Below are 18631 nucleotides of genomic sequence, written 5' to 3'. Positions count from 1 at the left end.
TTCTTGTGGAATTGGCAAAGTGATATTTGGAAGCCCATCAAGGGCTACGGTGAAAAAGGAACTATCCTCCGATGAAATCTGGAAAGAAGCTTTCTGAGAAACTGCTCTGTGATATGTGACTTCCACTCACAGAGTTACATCTGTATTTCGTGGATCTCTTTGCTAGCCTTATTTCTGTGGAATCTGAGAACAGATATTTCGGATCCCTTTGAAGACTATAGGGCCAAAGGAAATATCTTCCGATAACAAAGAGAAAGAAGCTTTCTGAGAAACTTCATTGTGTTCTGTGAAATCATCTCCCAGAGTTACAGCGTTCCCTTCAAGAAGCCTTTCGCTAAGACAGTTCTTGTGGAATTGGCAAAGTGATATTTGGAAGCCCACAGAGGGCTATGGTGAAAAAGGAAATATCCTCCGATGAAATCTATAAAGAAGCCTTCTGAGAAACTGCTCTGTGATATGTGACTTCCACTCACAGAGTTACATCTGTATTTCGTGGATCTCTTTGCTAGCCTTATTTCTGTGGAATCTGAGAATAGATATTTCGGATCCCTATGAAGACTAAAGGGCCAAAGAAAATAATCTCCGATAACAAAGAGAAGGAAGCTTTCTGAGAAACTTCTTTGTGTTCTGTAAAATCATCTCACAGAGTTACAGCTTTCCCCTCAAGAAGCCTTTCGCTAAGACAGTTCTTGCGGAATTGGCAAAGTGATATTTGGAAGCCCATAGAGGGCTATGATGAAAAAGGAAATATCCTCCGATGAAATCTGGAAGGAAGCTTTCTGAGAAACTGCTCTGTGATATGTGAGTTCCACTCACAGAGTTACATCTGTATTTCGTGGATCTCTTTGCTAGCCTTATTTCTGTGGAATCTGAGAACAGATATTTCGGATCCCTTTGAAGACTGTAGGGCCAAAGGAAATATCCTCCTATAACAAAGACAAAGAAGCTTTCTGAGAAACTTCATTGTGTTCTTTGAAATCATCTCACAGAGTTACAGCATTCCCCTCAAGAAGCCTTTCGCTAAGACAGTTCTTGTGGAATTGGCAAAGTGATATTTGGAAGCCCATAGAGGGCTATGGTGAAAAAGGAAATATCCTCAGATGAAACTGCTCTGTGATATGTGACTTACACTCACAGAGTTACATCTGTATTTCGTGGATCTCTTTGCTAGCCTTATTTCTGTGGAATCTGAGAACAGATATTTCGGATCCCTTTGAAGACTATAGGGCCAAAGGAAATATCCTCCGATAACAAAGAGTAAGAAGCTTTCTGAGAAACTTCTTTGTGTTCTGTGAAATCATCTCACAGAGTTACAGCTTTCCCCTCAAGAAGCCTTTCGCTAAGACAGTTCTTGTGGAATTGGCAAAGTGATATTTGGAAGCCCATAGAGGGCTATGGTGAAAAAGGAAATATCCTCCGATGAAATCTGGAAAGAAGCTTTCTGAGAAACTGCTCTGTGATATGTGACTTCCACTCACAGAGTTACATCTGTATTTCTTGGACCTCTTTGCTAGCCTTATTTCTGTGGAATCTGAGAACAGATATTTCGGATCCCTTTGAAGACTATAGGGCCAAACGAAATATCTTCCGATAACAAAGAGAAAGAAGCTTTCTGAGAAACTTCTTTGTGTTCTGTGAAATCATCTCACAGAGTTACAGCTTTCCCCTCAAGAAGCCTCTCGCTAAGACAGTTCTTGTGGAATTGGCAAAGTGATATTTGGAAGCCCATAGAGGGCTATGGTGAAAAAGGAAATATCCTCAGATGAAATCTGGAAAGAAGCTTTCTGAGAAACTGCTCTGTGATATGTGACTTCCACTCACAGAGTTTTATCTGTATTTCGTGGATCTCTTTGTTAGCCTTATTTCTGTGGAATCTGAGAACAGATATTTAGAAACTCTTTGAAGACTATAGGGCCAAAGGAAATATCCTCCCATAACAAAGCGAAAGAAGCTTTCTGAGAAACTTCTTTGAGTTCTGTGAAATCATCTCACAGAGTTACAGCTTTCCCCTCAAGAAGCCTCTCGCTAAGACAGTTCTTGTGGAATTGGCAAAGTGATATTTGGAAGCCCATAGAGGGCTATGGTGAAAAAGGAAATATCCTCAGATGAAATCTGGAAAGAAGCTTTCTGAGAAACTGCTCTGTGATATGTGACTTCCACTCACAGAGTTACATCTGTATTTCGTGGATCTCTTTGCTAGCCTTATTTCTGTGGAATCCGAGAACAGATATTTCGCATCCCTTTGAAGACTGTAGGGACAAAGGAAATATCCTCCCATAACAAAGAGAAAGAAGCTTTCTGAGAAACTTCTTTGTGTTCTGTGAAATCATCTCACAGAGTTACAACTTTCCCCTCAAGAAGCCTTTCGCTAAGACAGTTCTTGTGGAATTGGCAAAGTGATATTTGGAAGCCCATAGAGGGATACGGTGAAAAAGGAAATATCCTCCGATGAAATCTGGAAAGAAGCTTTCTGAGAAACTGCTCTGTGATATGTGACTTCCACTCACAGAGTTACATCTCTATTTCGTGGATCTCTTTGCTAGCCTTATTTCTGTGGAATCTGAGAACAGATATTTCGGATCCCTTTGAAGACTATAGGGCCAAAGGAAATATCCTCCGATAACAAAGAGAAAGAAGCTTTCTGAGAAACTTCTTTGTGTTCTGTGAAATCATCTCACAGAGTTACAGCTTTCCCCTCAAGAAGCCTTTCGCTAAGACAGTTCTTGTGGTATTGGCAAAGTGATATTTGGAAGCCCATCAAGGGCTACGGTGAAAAAGGAATTATCCTCCGATGAAATCTGGAAAGAAGCTTTCCGAGAAACTGCTCTGTGATATGTGACTTCCACTCAGAGTTACATCTGTATTTCGTGGATCTCTTTGTTAGCCTTATTTCTGTGGAATCTGAGAACAGATATTTCGGATCCCTTTGAAGACTATAGGGCCAAAGGAAATATCCTCCGATAACAAAGAGAAAGAAGCTTTCTGAGAAACTTCTTTGTGTTCTGTGAAATCATCTCACAGAGTTACAGCTTTCCCCTCAAGAAGCCTCTCGCTAAGACAGTTCTTGTGGAATTGGCAAAGTGATATTTGGAAGCCCATAGAGGGCTACGGTGAAAAAGGAAATATCCTCAGATGAAATCTGGAAAGAAGCTTTCTGAGAAACTGCTCTATGATATGTGACTTCCACTCACAGAGTTATATCTGTATTTCGTGGATCTCTTTGCTAGCCTTATTTCTGTGGAATCTGAGAACAGATATTTAGAAACTCTTTGAAGACTATAGGGCCAAAGGAAATATCCTCCCATAACAAGGCGAAAGAAGCTTTTTGAGAAACTTCTTTGTGTTCTGTGAAATCATCTCACAGAGTTACAGCTTTCCCCTCAAGAAGCCTCTCGCTAAGACAGTTCTTGTGGAATTGGCAAAGTTATATTTGGAAGCCCAAAGAGGGCTATGGTGAAAAAGGAAATATCCTCAGATGAAATCTGGAAAGAAGCTTTCTGAGAAACTGCTCTGTGATATGTGACTTCCACTCACAGAGTTACATCTGTATTTCGTGGATCTCTTTGCTAGCCTTATTTCTGTGGAATCTGAGAACAGATATTTCGCATCCCTTTGAAGACTGTAGGGACAAAGGAAATAACCTCCCATAACAAAGAGAAAGAAGCTTTCTGAGAAACTTCTTTGTGTTCTGTGAAATCATCTCACAGAGTTACAACTTTCCCCTCAAGAAGCCTTTCGCTAAGACAGTTCTTGTGGAATTGGCAAAGTGATATTTGGAAGCCCATAGAGGGCTACCGTGAAAAAGGAAATATCCTCCGATGAAATCTGGAAAGAAGCTTTCTGAGAAACTGCTCTGTGATATGTGACTTCCACTCACAGAGTTACATCTGTATTTCGTGGATCTCTTTGCCAGCCTTATTTCTGTGGAATCTGAGAACAGATATTTCGGATCCCTTTGAAGACTATAGGGCCAAAGTAAGTATCCTCCGATAACAAAGAGAAAGAAGCTTTCTGAGAAACTTCTTTGTGTTCTGTGAAATCATCTCACAGAGTTACAGCTTTCCCCTCAAGAAGCCTTTCGCTAATACAGTTCTTGTGGAATTGGCAAAGTGATATTTGGAAGCCCACAGAGGGCTATGGTGAAAAAGGAAATATCCTCCGATGAAATCTGGAAAGAAGCTTTCTGAGAAACTGCTCTGTGATATGTGACTTCAACTCACAGAGTTACATCTGTATTTCGTGGATCTCTTTGCCAGCCTTATTTCTGTGGAATCTGAGAATAAATATTTCGGATCCCTATGAAAACTAAAGGGCCAAAGAAAATAATCTCCAATAACAAAGAGAAAGAAGCTTTCTGAGAAACTTCTTTGTGTTCTGTGAAATCATCTCACAGAGTTACAGCTTTCCCCTCAAGAAGCCTTTCGCTAAGACAGTTCTTGCGGAATTGGCAAAGTGATATTTGGAAGCCCATAGAGGGCTATGATGAAAAAGGAAATATCCTACGATGAAATCTGGAAGGAAGCTTTCTGAGAAACTGCTCTGTGATAGGTGACTTCCACTCACAGAGTTACATCTGCATTTCGTGGATCTCTTTGCTAGCCTTATTTCTGTGGAATCTGAGAACAGATATTTCGGATCCCTTTGAAGACTATAGGGCCAAAGGAAATATCCTCCGATAAGAAAGAGAAAGAAGCTTTCTGAGAAACTTCTTTGTGTTCTGTGAAATCATCTCACAGAGTTACAGCTTTCCCCTCAAGAAGGCTTTCGCTAAGACAGTTTTTGTGGAATTGGCAAAGTGATATTTGGAAGCCCATAGAGGGCTAAGGTGAAAAAGGAAATATCCTCCGATAAAATCTGGAAAGAAGCTTTCTGAGAAACTGCTCTGTGATACGTGACTTCCACTCGCAGAGTTACATCTGTATTTCGTGGATCTCTTTCCTAGCCTTATTTCTGTGGAATCTGAGAACAGATATTTCGGATCCCTTTGAAGACTATAGGGCCAAAGGAAATATCCTCCGATAACAAAGAGAAAGAAGCTTTCTGAGAAACTTCTTTCTGTTCTGTGAAATCATCTCACAGAGTTACAGCTTTCCCCTTAAGAAGCCTTTCGCTAAGACAGTTCTTGTGGAATTGGCAAAGTGATATTTGGAAGCCCATAGAGGGCTATGGAAAAAAAGGAAATATCCTCCGATGAAATCTGGAAAGAAGCTCTCCGAGAAACTGCTCTGTGATATGTGACTTCCACTCACAGATTTACATCTGAATTTCGTGGATCTCTTTGCTAGCCTTATTTCTGTGGAATCTGAGAACAGATATTTCGGATCCCTTTGAAGACTATAGGGCCAAAGGAAATATCCTCCGATAACAAAGAGAAAGAAGCTTTCTGAGAAACTTCTTTGTGTTCTGTGAAATCATCTCACACAGTTACAGCTTTTCCCTCAAGAAGCCTTTCGCTAAGACAGTTCTTGTCGAATTGGCAAAGTGATATTTGGAAGCCCATAGAGAGCTATGGAGAAAAAGGAAATATCCTCCGATGAAATCTGGAAAGAAGCTTTCTGAGAAACTGCTCTGTGATATGTGACTTCCACTCACAGAGTTACATCTGTATTTCGTGGATCTCTTTGCTAGCCTTATTTCTGTGGAATCTGAGAACAGATATTTCGGATCCCTTTGAAGACTATAGGGCCAAAGGAAATATCCTCCTATAACAAAGAGAAAGAAGATTTCTGAGAAACTTCTTTGTGTTCTGTGAAATCATCTCACAGAGTTACAGCTTTCCCCTCAAGAAGCCTTTCTCTAAGACAGTTCTTGTGGAATTGGCAAAGTGATATTTGGAAGCCCATAGAGGGCTATGGTGAAAAAGGAAATATCCACCGATGAAATCTGGAAAGAAGATTTCTGAGAAACTGTTCTGTGATATGTGACTTCCCCTCACAGAGTTACATCTGTATTTCGTGGATCTCTTTGCTAGCCTTATTTCTGTGGAAGCTGAGAAAAGATATTTCAGATCCCTTTGAAGACTATAGGGATAAAGGAAATATCTTCCCATAACAGAGAGAACGAAGCTTTCTGAGAAACTTCTATGTGTTCTGTGAAATCATCTCACAGAGTTACAGCTTTCCCCTCAAGAAGCCTTTCGCTAAGACAGTTCTTGTGGAATTGGCAAAGTGATATTTGGAAGCCCTTGGAGGGCTATGGTGAGAAAGGAAATATCCTCCGATGAAATCTGGAAAGAAGCTTTCTGAGAAACTGCTCTGGGATATGTGACTTCCACTCACAGAGTTACATCTGTATTTCGTGGATCTCTTTGCTAGCCTTATTTCTGTGGAATCTCAGAACAGATATTTCGGATGCCTTTGAAGACTATGGGGCCAAAGGAAATAATCTCCGATAACAAAGAGAACGAAGCTTTCTGAGAAACTTCTTTGTGTTCTGTGATATCATCTCACAGAGTTACAGCTTTCCCCTCAAGAAGGCTTTCGCTAAGACAGTTCTTGTGGAATTGGCAAAGTGATATTTGGAAGCCCATAGAGGTCTATGGTGAAAAAGGAAATATCCTCAGATGAAATCTGGAAAAAATCTTTCTGAGAAACTGCTCTGTGATATGTGACTTCCACTCACAGAGTTACATCTGTATTTCGTGGATCTCTTTGCTAGCCTTATTTCTGTGGAATCTGAGAACAGATATTTCGGATCCCTTTGAAGACTATAGTGCCAAAGGAAATATCCTCCGATAACAAAGAGAAAGAAGCTTTCTGAGAAACTTCATTGTGTTCTGTGAAATCATCTCACAGAGTTACAGCTTTCCCCTCAAGAAGCCTTTCGCTAAGACAGTTCTTGTGGAATTGGCAAAGTGATATTTGGAAGCCCCTAGAGGGCTATGGTGAAAAAGGACATATCCTCCGATGAAATCTGGAAAGAAGCTTTCTGAGAAACTGCTCTGTGATATGTGACTTCCACTCACAGAGTTACATCTGTATTTCGTGGATCTCTTTGCTAGCCTTATTTCTGTGGAATCTGAGAACAGATATTTCGGATCCCTTTGAAGACTATAGGGCCAAAGGAAATATCCTCCGATAACAAAGAGAAAGAAGCTTTCTGAGAAACTTCTTTGTGTTCTGTGAAATCATCTCACAGAGTTACAGCTTTCCCCTCAAGAAGCCTTTCGCTAAGACAGTTCTTGTGGAATTGGCAAAGTGATATTTGGAAGCCCATAAAGGGCTATGGCGAAAAAGGAAATATCCTCCGATGAAATCTGGAAAGAAGCTTTCTGAGAAACTGCTCTGTGATATGTGACTTCCACTCACAGACTTACATCTGTATTTCGTGGATCTCTTTGCCAGCCTCATTTCTGTGGAATCTGAGAACAGATATTTCGATTCCCTTTGAAGACTATAGGGCCAAAGGAAATAATCTCCGATAACAAAGAGAAAGAAGCTTTCTGAGAAACTTCTTTGTGTTCTGTGAAATCATCTCACAGAGTTACAGCTTTCCCCTTAAGAAGCCTTTCGCTAAGACAGTTCTTGTGGAATTGGCAAAGTGATATTTGGAAGCCCATAGAGGGCTGAGTTGAAAAAGGAAATATCCTCCGATGAAATCTGGAAAGAAGCTTTCTGAGAAACTGCTCTGTGATACGTGACTTCCACTCACAGAGTTACATCTGTATTTCGTGGATCTCTTTGCTAGCCTTATTTCTCTGGAATCTGAGAACAGATATTTCGGATCCCTTTGAAGACTATAGGGCCAAAGGAAATATCCTCCGATAACAAAGAGAAAGAAGCTTTCTGAGAAACTTCTTTGTGTTCTGTGAAATCATCTCACAGAGTTACAGCTTTCACCTCAAGAAGCCTTTCGCTAAGACAATTCTTGTGGAATTGGAAAAGTGATATTTGGAAGCCCATAGAGGGCTATGGTGAAAAAGGACATATCCTCCGATGAAATCTGGAAAGAAGCTTTCTGAGAAACTGCTCTGTGATATGTGACTTCCACTCACAGAGTTACATCTGTATTTCGTGGGTCTCTTTGCTAGCCTTATTTCTGTGGAATCTGAGAACAGATATTTCGGATCCCTTTGAAGACTATAGGGCCAAAGGAAATATCCTCCGATAACAAAGAGAAAGAAGCTTTCTGAGAAACTTCTTTGTGTTCTGTGAAATCATCTCACAGAGTTACAGCTTTCCCCTCAAGAAGCCTTTCGCTAAGACAGTTCTTGTGGAATTGGCAAAGTGATATTTGGAAGCCCATAGAGGGCTATGGTGAAAAAGGAAATATCCTCCGATGAAATCTGGAAAGAAGCATTCTGAGAAACTGCTCTGTGATATGTGACTTCCACTCACAGGGTTACATCTGTATTTCGTGGATCTCTTTGCCAGCCTTATTTCTGTGGAATCTGAGAACAGATATTTCGGATCCCTTTGAAGACTATAGGGCCAAAGGAAATAATCTCCGATAACAAAGAGAAAGAAGCTTTCTGAGAAACTTCTTTGTGTTCTGTGAAATCATCTCACAGAGTTACAGCTTTCCCCTCAAGAAGCCTTTCGCTAACACAGTTCTTGTGGAATTGGCAAAGTGATATTTGGAAGCCCATAGAGGGCTAAGTTGAAAAAGGAAATATCCTCCGATGAAATCTGGAAAGAAGCTTTCTGAGAAACTGCTCTGTGATATGTGACTTCTACTCACAGAGTTACATCTGTATTTCGTGGATCTCTTTGCTAGCCTTATTTCTGTGGAATCTGAGAACAGATATTTCGGATCCCTTTGAAGACTATAGTGCCAAAGGAAATATCCTCCGATAACAAAGAGAAAGAAGCTTTCTGAGAAACTTCATTGTGTTCTGTGAAATCATCTCACAGAGTTACAGCTTTCCCCTCAAGAAGCCTTTCGCTAAGACAGTTCTTGTGGAATTGGCAAAGTGATATTTGGAAGCCCCTAGAGGGCTATGGTGAAAAAGGACATATCCTCCGATGAAATCTGGAAAGAAGCTTTCTGAGAAACTGCTCTGTGATATGTGACTTCCACTCACAGAGTTACATCTGTATTTCGTGGATCTCTTTGCTAGCCTTATTTCTGTGGAATCTGAGAACAGATATTTCGGATCCCTTTGAAGACTATAGGGCCAAAGGAAATATCCTCCGATAACAAAGAGAAAGAAGCTTTCTGAGAAACTTCTTTGTGTTCTGTGAAATCATCTCACAGAGTTACAGCTTTCCCCTCAAGAAGCCTTTCGCTAAGACAGTTCTTGTGGAATTGGCAAAGTGATATTTGGAAGCCCATAGAGGGCTATGGCGAAAAAGGAAATATCCTCCGATGAAATCTGGAAAGAAGCTTTCTGAGAAACTGCTCTGTGATATGTGACTTCCACTCACAGAGTTACATCTCTATTTCGTGGATCTCTTTGCTAGCCTTATTTCTGTGTAATCTGAGAACAGATATTTCGGATCCCTTTGAAGACTATAGGGCCAAAGGAAATATCCTCCGATAACAAAGAGAAAGAAGCTTTCTGAGAAACTTCTTTGTGTTCTGTGAAATCATCTCACAGAGTTACAGCTTTCCCCTCAAGAAGCCTTTCGCTAAGACAATTCTTGTGGAATTGGAAAAGTGATATTTGGAAGCCCATAGAGGGCTATGGTGAAAAAGGACATATCCTAAGATGAAATCTGGAAAGAAGCTTTCTGAGAAACTGCTCTGTGATATGTGACTTCCACTCACAGAGTTACATCTGTATTTCGTGGATCTCTTTGCTAGCCTTATTTCTGTGGAATCTGAGAACAGATATTTCGGATCCCTTTGAAGACTATAGGGCCAAAGGAAATATCCTCCGATAACAAAGAGAAAGAAGCTTTCTGAGAAACTTCTTTGTGTTCTGTGAAATCATCTCACAGAGTTACAGCTTTCCCCTCAAGAAGCCTTTCGCTAAGATAGTTCTTGTGGAATTGGCAAAGTGATATTTGGAAGCCCATAGAGGGCTATGGTGAAAAAGGAAATATCCTCCGATGAAATCTGGAAAGAAGCATTCTGAGAAACTGCTCTGTGATATGTGACTTCCACTCACAGGGTTACATCTGTATTTCGTGGATCTCTTTGCCAGCCTTATTTCTGTGGAATCTGAGAACAGATATTTCGGATCCCTTTGAAGACTATAGGGCCAAAGGAAATAATCTCCGATAACAAAGAGAAAGAAGCTTTCTGAGAAACTTCTTTATGTTCTGTGAAATCATCTCACAGAGTTACAGCTTTCCCCTCAAGAAGCCTTTCGCTAACAGAGTTCTTGTGGAATTGGCAAAGTGATATTTGGAAGCCCATAGAGGGCTAAGTTGAAAAAGGAAATATCCTCCGATGAAATCTGGAAAGAAGCTTTCTGAGAAACTGCTCTGTGATATGTGACTTCTACTCACAGAGTTACATCTGTATTTCGTGGATCTCTTTGCTAGCCTTATTTCTGTGGAATCTGAGAACAGATATTTCGGATCCCTTTGAAGACTATAGTGCCAAAGGAAATATCCTCCGATAACAAAGAGAAAGAAGCTTTCTGAGAAACTTCATTGTGTTCTGTGAAATCATCTCACAGAGTTACAGCTTTCCCCTCAAGAAGCCTTTCGCTAAGACAGTTCTTGTGGAATTGGCAAAGTGATATTTGGAAGCCCATAGAGGGCTATGGCGAAAAAGGAAATATCCTCCGATGAAATCTGGAAAGAAGCTTTCTGCGAAACTGCTCTGTGATATGTGACTTCCACTCACAGAGTTACATCTGTATTTCGTGGATCTCTTTGCCAGCCTTATTTCTGTGGAATCTGAGAACAGATATTTCGGATCCCTTTGAAGACTATAGGGCCAAAGGAAATAATCTCCGATAACAAAGAGAAAGAAGCTTTCTGAGAAATTTCTTTGTGTTCTGTGAAATCATCTCACAGAGATACAGCTTTCCCCTCAAGAAGCCTTTCCCTAAGACAGTTCTTGTGGAATTGGCAAAGTGATATTTGGAAGCCCATAGAGGGCTAAGTTGAAAAAGGAAATATCCTCCGATGAAATCTGGAAAGAAGCTTTCTGAGAAACTGCTCTGTGATATGTGACTTCTACTCACAGAGTTACATCTGTATTTCGTGGATCTCTTTGCTAGCCTTATTTCTGTGGAATCTGAGAACAGATATTTCGGATCCCTTTGAAGACTATAGGGCCAAAGGAAATATCCTCCGATAACAAAGAGAAAGAAGCTTTCTGAGAAACTTCTTTGTGTTCTGTGAAATCATCTCACAGAGTTACAGCTTTCCCCTCAAGAAGCCTTTCGCTAAGACAGTTCTTGTGGAATTGGCAAAGTGATATTTGGAAGCCCATAGAGGGCTATGGCGAAAAAGGAAATATCCTCCGATGAAATCTGGAAAGAAGCTTTCTGCGAAACTGCTCTGTGATATGTGACTTCCACTCACAGAGTTACATCTGTATTTCGTGGATCTCTTTGCCAGCCTTATTTCTGTGGAATCTGAGAACAGATATTTCGGATCCCTTTGAAGACTATAGGGCCAAAGGAAATAATCTCCGATAACAAAGAGAAAGAAGCTTTCTGAGAAATTTCTTTGTGTTCTGTGAAATCATCTCACAGAGATACAGCTTTCCCCTCAAGAAGCCTTTCCCTAAGACAGTTCTTGTGGAATTGGCAAAGTGATATTTGGAAGCCCATAGAGGGCTAAGTTGAAAAAGGAAATATCCTCCGATGAAATCTGGAAAGAAGCTTTCTGAGAAACTGCTCTGTGATACGTGACTTCCACTCACAGAGTTACATCTGTATTTCGTGGATCTCTTTGCTAGCCTTATTTCTGTGGAATCTGAGAACAGATATTTCGGATCCCTTTGAAGACTATAGGGCCAAAGGAAATATCCTCCGATAACAAAGAGAAAGAAGCTTTCTGAGAAACTTCTTTCTGTTCTGTGAAATCATCTCACAGAGTTACAGCTTTCCCCTTAAGAAGCCTTTCGCTAAGACAGTTCTTGTGGAATTGGCAAAGTGATATTTGGAAGCCCATAGAGGGCTATGGAAAAAAAGGAAATATCCTCCGATGAAATCTGGAAAGAAGCTTTCCGAGAAACTGCTCTGTGATATGTGACTTCCACTCACAGAGTTACATCTGTATTTCGTGGATCTCTTTGCTAGCCTTATTTCTGTGGAATCTGAGAACAGATATTTCGGATCCCTTTGAAGACTATAGGGCCAAAGGAAATATCCTCCGATAACAAAGAGATAGAAGCTTTCTGAGAAACTTCTTTGTGTTCTGTGAAATCATCTCACAGAGTTACAGCTTTCCCCTCAAGAAGCCTCTCGCTAAGACAGTTCTTGTGGAATTGGCAAAGTGATACTTGGAAGCCCATAGAGGGCTACGGTGAAAAAGGAAATATCCTCAGATGAAATCTGGAAAGAAGCTTTCTGAGAAACTGCTCTATGATATGTGACTTCCACTCACAGAGTTATATCTGTATTTCGTGGATCTCTTTGCTAGCCTTATTTCTGTGGAATCTGAGAACAGATATTTAGAAACTCTTTGAAGACTATAGGGCCAAAGGAAATATCCTCCCATAACAAAGCGAAAGAAGCTTTCTGAGAAACTTCTTTGTGTTCTGTGAAATCATCTCACAGAGTTACAGCTTTCCCCTCAAGACGTCTCTCGCTAAGACAGTTCTTGTGGAATTGGCAAAGTGATATTTGGAAGCCCATACAGGGCTATGGTGAAAAAGGAAATATCCTCAGATGAAATCTGGAAAGAAGCTTTCTGAGAAACTGCTCTGTGATATGTGACTTCCACTCACAGAGTTACATCTGTATTTCGTGGATCTCTTTGCTAGCCTTATTTCTGTGGAATCTGAGAACAGATATTTCGCATCCCTTTGAAGACTGTAGGGACAAAGGAAATAACCTCCCATAACAAAGAGAAAGAAGCTTTCTGAGAAACTTCTTTGTGTTCTGTGAAATCATCTCACAGAGTTACAACTTTCCCTTCAAAAAGCCTTTCGCTAAGACAGTTCTTGCGGAATTGGCAAAGTGATATTTGGAAGCCCATAGAGGGCTACGGTGAAAAAGGAAATATCCTCCGATGAAATCTGGAAAGAAGCTTTCTGAGAAACTGCTCTGTGATATGTGACTTCCACTCACAGAGTTACATCTGTATTTCGTGGATCTCTTTGCTAGCCTTATTTCTGTGGAATCTGAGAACAGATATTTCGGATCCCTTTGAAGACTATAGGGCCAAAGGAAATATCCTCCGATAAGAAAGAGAAAGAAGCTTTCTGAGAAACTTCTTTGTGTTCTGTGAAATCATCTCACAGAGTTACAGCTTTCCCCTCAAGAAGCCTTTCGCTAAGACAGTTCTTGTGGAATTGGCAAAGTGATATTTGGAAGCCCATCAAAGGCTACGGTGAAAAAGGAACTATCCTCCGATGAAATCTGGAAAGAAGCTTTCTCAGAAACTGCTCTGTGATATGTGACTTCCACTCACAGAGTTACATCTGTATTTCGTGGATCTCTTTGCTAGCCTTATTTCTGTGGAATCTGAGAACAGATATTTCGGATCCCTTTGAAGACTATAGGGCCAAAGGAAATATCCTCCGATAACAAAGAGAAAGAAGCTTTCTGAGAAACTTCATTGTGTTCTGTGAAATCATCTCCCAGAGTTACAGCGTTCCCCTCAAAAAGCCTTTCGCTAAGACAGTTCTTGTGGAATTGGCAAAGTGATATTTGGAAGCCCACAGAGGGCTATGGTGAAAAAGGAAATATCCTCCGATGAAATCTGGAAAGAAGTTTTCTGAGAAACTGCTCTGTGATATGTGACTTCCACTCACAGAGTTACATCTGTATTTCGTGGATCTCTTTGCCAGCCTTATTTCTGTGGAATCTGAGAATAAATATTTCGGATCCCTATGAAAACTAAAGGGCCAAAGAAAATAATCTCCAATAACAAAGAGAAAGAAGCTTTCTGAGAAACTTCTTTGTGTTCTGTGAAATCATCTCACAGAGTTACAGCTTTCCCCTCAAGAAGCCTTTCGCTAAGACAGTTCTTGCGGAATTGGCAAAGTGATATTTGGAAGCCCATAGAGGGCTATGATGAAAAAGGAAATATCCTCCGATGAAATCTGGAAGGAAGCTTTCTGAGAAACTGCTCTGTGATAGGTGACTTCCACTCACAGAGTTACATCTGCATTTCGTGGATCTCTTTGCTAGCCTTATTTCTGTGGAATCTGAGAACAGATATTTCGGATCCCTTTGAAGACTATAGGGCCAAAGGAAATATCCTCCGATAACAAAGACAAAGAAGCTTTCTGAGAAACTTCATTGTGTTCTTTGAAATCATCTCACAGAGTTACAGCTTTCCCCTCAAGAAGCCTTTCGCTAAGACAGTTCTTGTGGAATTGGCAAAGTGGTATTTGGAAGCCCATAGAGGGGTAAGTTGAAAAAGGAAATATCCTCCGATGAAATCTGGAAAGAAGCTTTCTGAGAAACTGCTCTGTGATACGTGACTTCCACTCACAGAGTTACATCTGTATTTCGTGGATCTCTTTGCTAGCCTTATTTCTGTGGAATCTGAGAACAGATATTTCGGATCCCTTTGAAGACTATAGGGCCAAAGGAAATATCCTCCGATAAGAAAGAGAAAGAAGCTTTCTGAGAAACTTCTTTGTGTTCTGTGAAATCATCTCACAGAGTTACAGCTTTCCCCTCAAGAAGGCTTTCGCTAAGACAGTTCTTGTGGAATTGGCAAAGTGATATTTGTAAGCCCATAGAGGGCTAAGGTGAAAAAGGAAATATCCTCCGATGAAATCTGGAAAGAAGCTTTCTGAGAAACTGCTCTGTGATACGTGACTTCCACTCACAGAGTTACATCTGTATTTCGTGGATCTCTTTGCTAGCCTTATTTCTGTGGAATCTGAGAACAGATATTTCGGATCCCTTTGAAGACTATAGGGCCAAAGGAAATATCCTCCGATAACAAAGAGAAAGAAGCTTTCTGAGAAACTTCTTTCTGTTCTGTGAAATCATCTCACAGAGTTACAGCTTTCCCCTTAAGAAGCCTTTCGCTAAGACAGTTCTTGTGGAATTGGCAAAGTGATATTTGGAAGCCCATAGAGGGCTATGGAAAAAAAGGAAATATCCTCCGATGAAATCTGGAAAGAAGCTTTCCGAGAAACTGCTCTGTGATATGTGACTTACACTCACAGATTTACATCTGTATTTCGTGGATCTCTTTGCTAGCCTTATTTCTGTGGAATCTGAGAACAGATATTTCGGATCCCTTTGAAGACTATAGGGCCAAAGGAAATATCCTCCGATAAGAAAGAGAAAGAAGCTTTCTGAGAAACTTCTTTGTGTTCTGTGAAATCATCTCACAGAGTTACAGCTTTCCCCTCAAGAAGCCTTTCGCTAAGACAGTTCTTGTGGAATTGGCAAAGTGATATTTGCAAGCCCATCAAGGGCTACGGTGAAAAAGGAACTATCCTCCGATGAAATCTGGAAAGAAGCTTTCTGAGAAACTGCTCTGTAATATGTGACTTCCACTCACAGAGTTACATCTGTATTTCGTGGATCTCTTTGCTAGCCTTATTTCTGTGGAATCTGAGAACAGATATTTCGGATCCCTTTGAAGACTATAGGGCCAAAGGAAATATCCTCCGATAACAAAGAGAAAGAAGCTTTCTGAGAAACTTCATTGTGTTCTGTGAAATCATCTCCCAGAGTTACAGCGTTCCCCTCAAAAAGCCTTTCACTAAGACAGTTCTTGTGGAATTGGCAAAGTGATATTTGGAAGCCCACAGAGGGCTATGGTGAAAAAGGAAATATCCTCCGATGAAATCTGGAAACAAACTTTCTGAGAAACTGCTCTGTGATATGTGACTTCCACTCACAGAGTTACATCTGTATTTCGTGGATCTCTTTGCCAGCCTTATTTCTGTGGAATCTGAGAATAAATATTTCGGATCCCTATGAAAACTAAAGGGCCAAAGGAAATATCCTCCGATAACAAAGAGAAAGAAGCTTTCTGAGAAACTTCATTGTGTTCTGTGAAATCATCTCACAGAGTTACAGCTTTCCCCTCAAGAAGCCTTTCGCTAAGACAGTTCTTGCGGAATTGGCAAAGTGATATTTGGAAGCCCATAGAGGGCTATGATGAAAAAGGAAATATCCTCCGATGAAATCTGGAAGGAAGCTTTCTGAGAAACTGCTCTGTGATAGGTGACTTCCACTCACAGAGTTACATCTGCATTTCGTGGATCTCTTTGCTAGCCTTATTTCTGTGGAATCTGAGAACAGATATTTCGTATCCCTTTGAAGACTATAGGGCCAAAGGAAATATCCTCCGATAACAAAGACAAAGAAGCTTTCTGAGAAACTTCATTGTGTTCTTTGAAATCATCTCACAGAGTTACAGCTTTCCCCTCAAGAAGCCTTTCGCTAAGACAGTTCTTGTGGAATTGGCAAAGTGGTATTTGGAAGCCCATAGAGGGGTAAGTTGAAAAAGGAAATATCCTCCGATGAAATCTGGAAAGAAGCTTTCTGAGAAACTGCTCTGTGATACGTGACTTCCACTCACAGAGTTACATCTGTATTTCCTGGATCTCTTTGCTAGCCTTATTTCTGTGGAATCTGAGAACAGATATTTCGGATCCCTTTGAAGACTATAGGGCCAAAGGAAATATCCTCCGATAAGAAAGAGAAAGAAGCTTTCTGAGAAACTTCTTTGTGTTCTGTGAAATCATCTCACAGAGTTACAGCTTTCCCCTCAAGAAGGCTTTCGCTAAGACAGTTCTTGTGGAATTGGCAAAGTGATATTTGGAAGCCCATAGAGGGCTAAGGTGAAAAAGGAAATATCCTTCGATGAAATCTGGAAAGAAGCTTTCTGAGAAACTGCTCTGTGATACGTGACTTCCACTCACAGAGTTACATCTGTATTTCGTGGATCTCTTTGCTAGCCTTATTTCTGTGGAATCTGAGAACAGATATTTCGGATCCCTTTGAAGACTATAGGGCCAAAGGAAATATCCTCCGATAACAAAGAGAAAGAAGCTTTCTGAGAAACTTCTTTCTGTTCTGTGAAATCATCTCACAGAGTTACAGCTTTCCCCTTAAGAAGCCTTTCGCTAAGACAGTTCTTGTGGAATTGGCAAAGTGATATTTGGAAGCCCATAGAGGGCTATGGAAAAAAAGGAAATATCCTCCGATGAAATCTGGAAAGAAGCTTTCCGAGAAACTGCTCTGTGATATGTGACTTACACTCACAGATTTTCATCTGTATTTCGTGGATCTCTTTGCTAGCCTTATTTCTGTGGAATCTGAGAACAGATATTTCGGATCCCTTTGAAGACTATAGGGCCAAAGGAAATATCCTCCGATAACAAAGAGAAAGAAGCTTTCTGAGAAACTTCTTTGTGTTCTGTGAAATCATCTCACACAGTTACAGCTTTTCCCTCAAGAAGCCTTTCGCTAAGACAGTTCTTGTCGAATTGGCAAAGTGATATTTGGAAGCCCATAGAGGGCTATGGTGAAAAAGGAAATATCCACCGATGAAATCTGGAAAGAAGATTCCTGAGAAACTGTTCTGTGATATGTGACTTCCCCTCACAGAGTTACATCTGTATTTCGTGGATCTCTTTGCTAGCCTTATTTCTGTGGAAGCTGAGAAAAGATATTTCAGATCCCTTTGTAGACTATAGGGATAAAGGAAATATCCTCCCATAACAGAGAGAACGAAGCTTTCTGAGAAACTTCTATGTGTTCTGTGAAATCATCTCACAGAGTTACAGCTTTCCCCTCAAGAAGCCTTTCGCTAAGACAGTTCTTGTGGAATTGGCAAAGTGATATTTGGAAGCCCTTGGAGGGCTATGGTGAGAAAGGAAATATCCTCCGATGAAATCTGGAAAGAAGCTTTCTGAGAAACTGCTCTGTGATATGTGACTTCCACTCACAGAGTTACATCTGTATTTCGTGGATCTCTTTGCTAGCCTTATTTCTGTGGAATCTCAGAACCGATATTTCGGATCCCTTTGAAGACTATAGGGCCAAAGGAAATAATCTCCGATAACAAAGAGAACGAAGCTTTCTGAGAAACTTCTTTGTGTTCTGTGAAATCATCTCACAGAGTTACAACTTTCCCTTCAGGAAGCCTTTCGCTAAGACAGTTCTTGTGGAGTTGGCAAAGTGATATTTGGAAGCCCATAGAGGGCTACGGTGAAAAAGGAAATATCCTCCGATGAAATCTGGAAAGAAGCTTTCTGAGAAACTGCTCTGTGATATGTGACTTCCACTCACAGAGTTACATCTGTATTTCGTGGATCTCTTTGCTAGCCTTATTTCTGTGGAATCTGAGAACAGATATTTCGGATCCCTTTGAAGACTATAGGGCCAAAGGAAATATCCTCCGATAAGAAAGAGAAAGAAGCTTTCTGAGAAACTTCTTTGTGTTCTGTGAAATCATCTCACAGAGTTACAGCTTTCCCCTCAAGAAGCCTTTCGCTAAGACAGTTCTTGTGGAATTGGCAAAGTGATATTTGCAAGCCCATCAAGGGCTACGGTGAAAAAGGAACTATCCTCCGATGAAATCTGGAAAGAAGCTTTCTGAGAAACTGCTCTGTAATATGTGACTTCCACTCACAGAGT

Source organism: Macaca fascicularis, chromosome 12 (genome assembly GCF_037993035.2).
Source record: "Macaca fascicularis isolate 582-1 chromosome 12, T2T-MFA8v1.1".
Taxonomy (NCBI): Eukaryota; Metazoa; Chordata; class Mammalia; order Primates; family Cercopithecidae; genus Macaca; species Macaca fascicularis.
The sequence above is the reverse complement of the archived record's forward strand: the minus strand, read 5'-3'. Positions refer to the sequence as shown.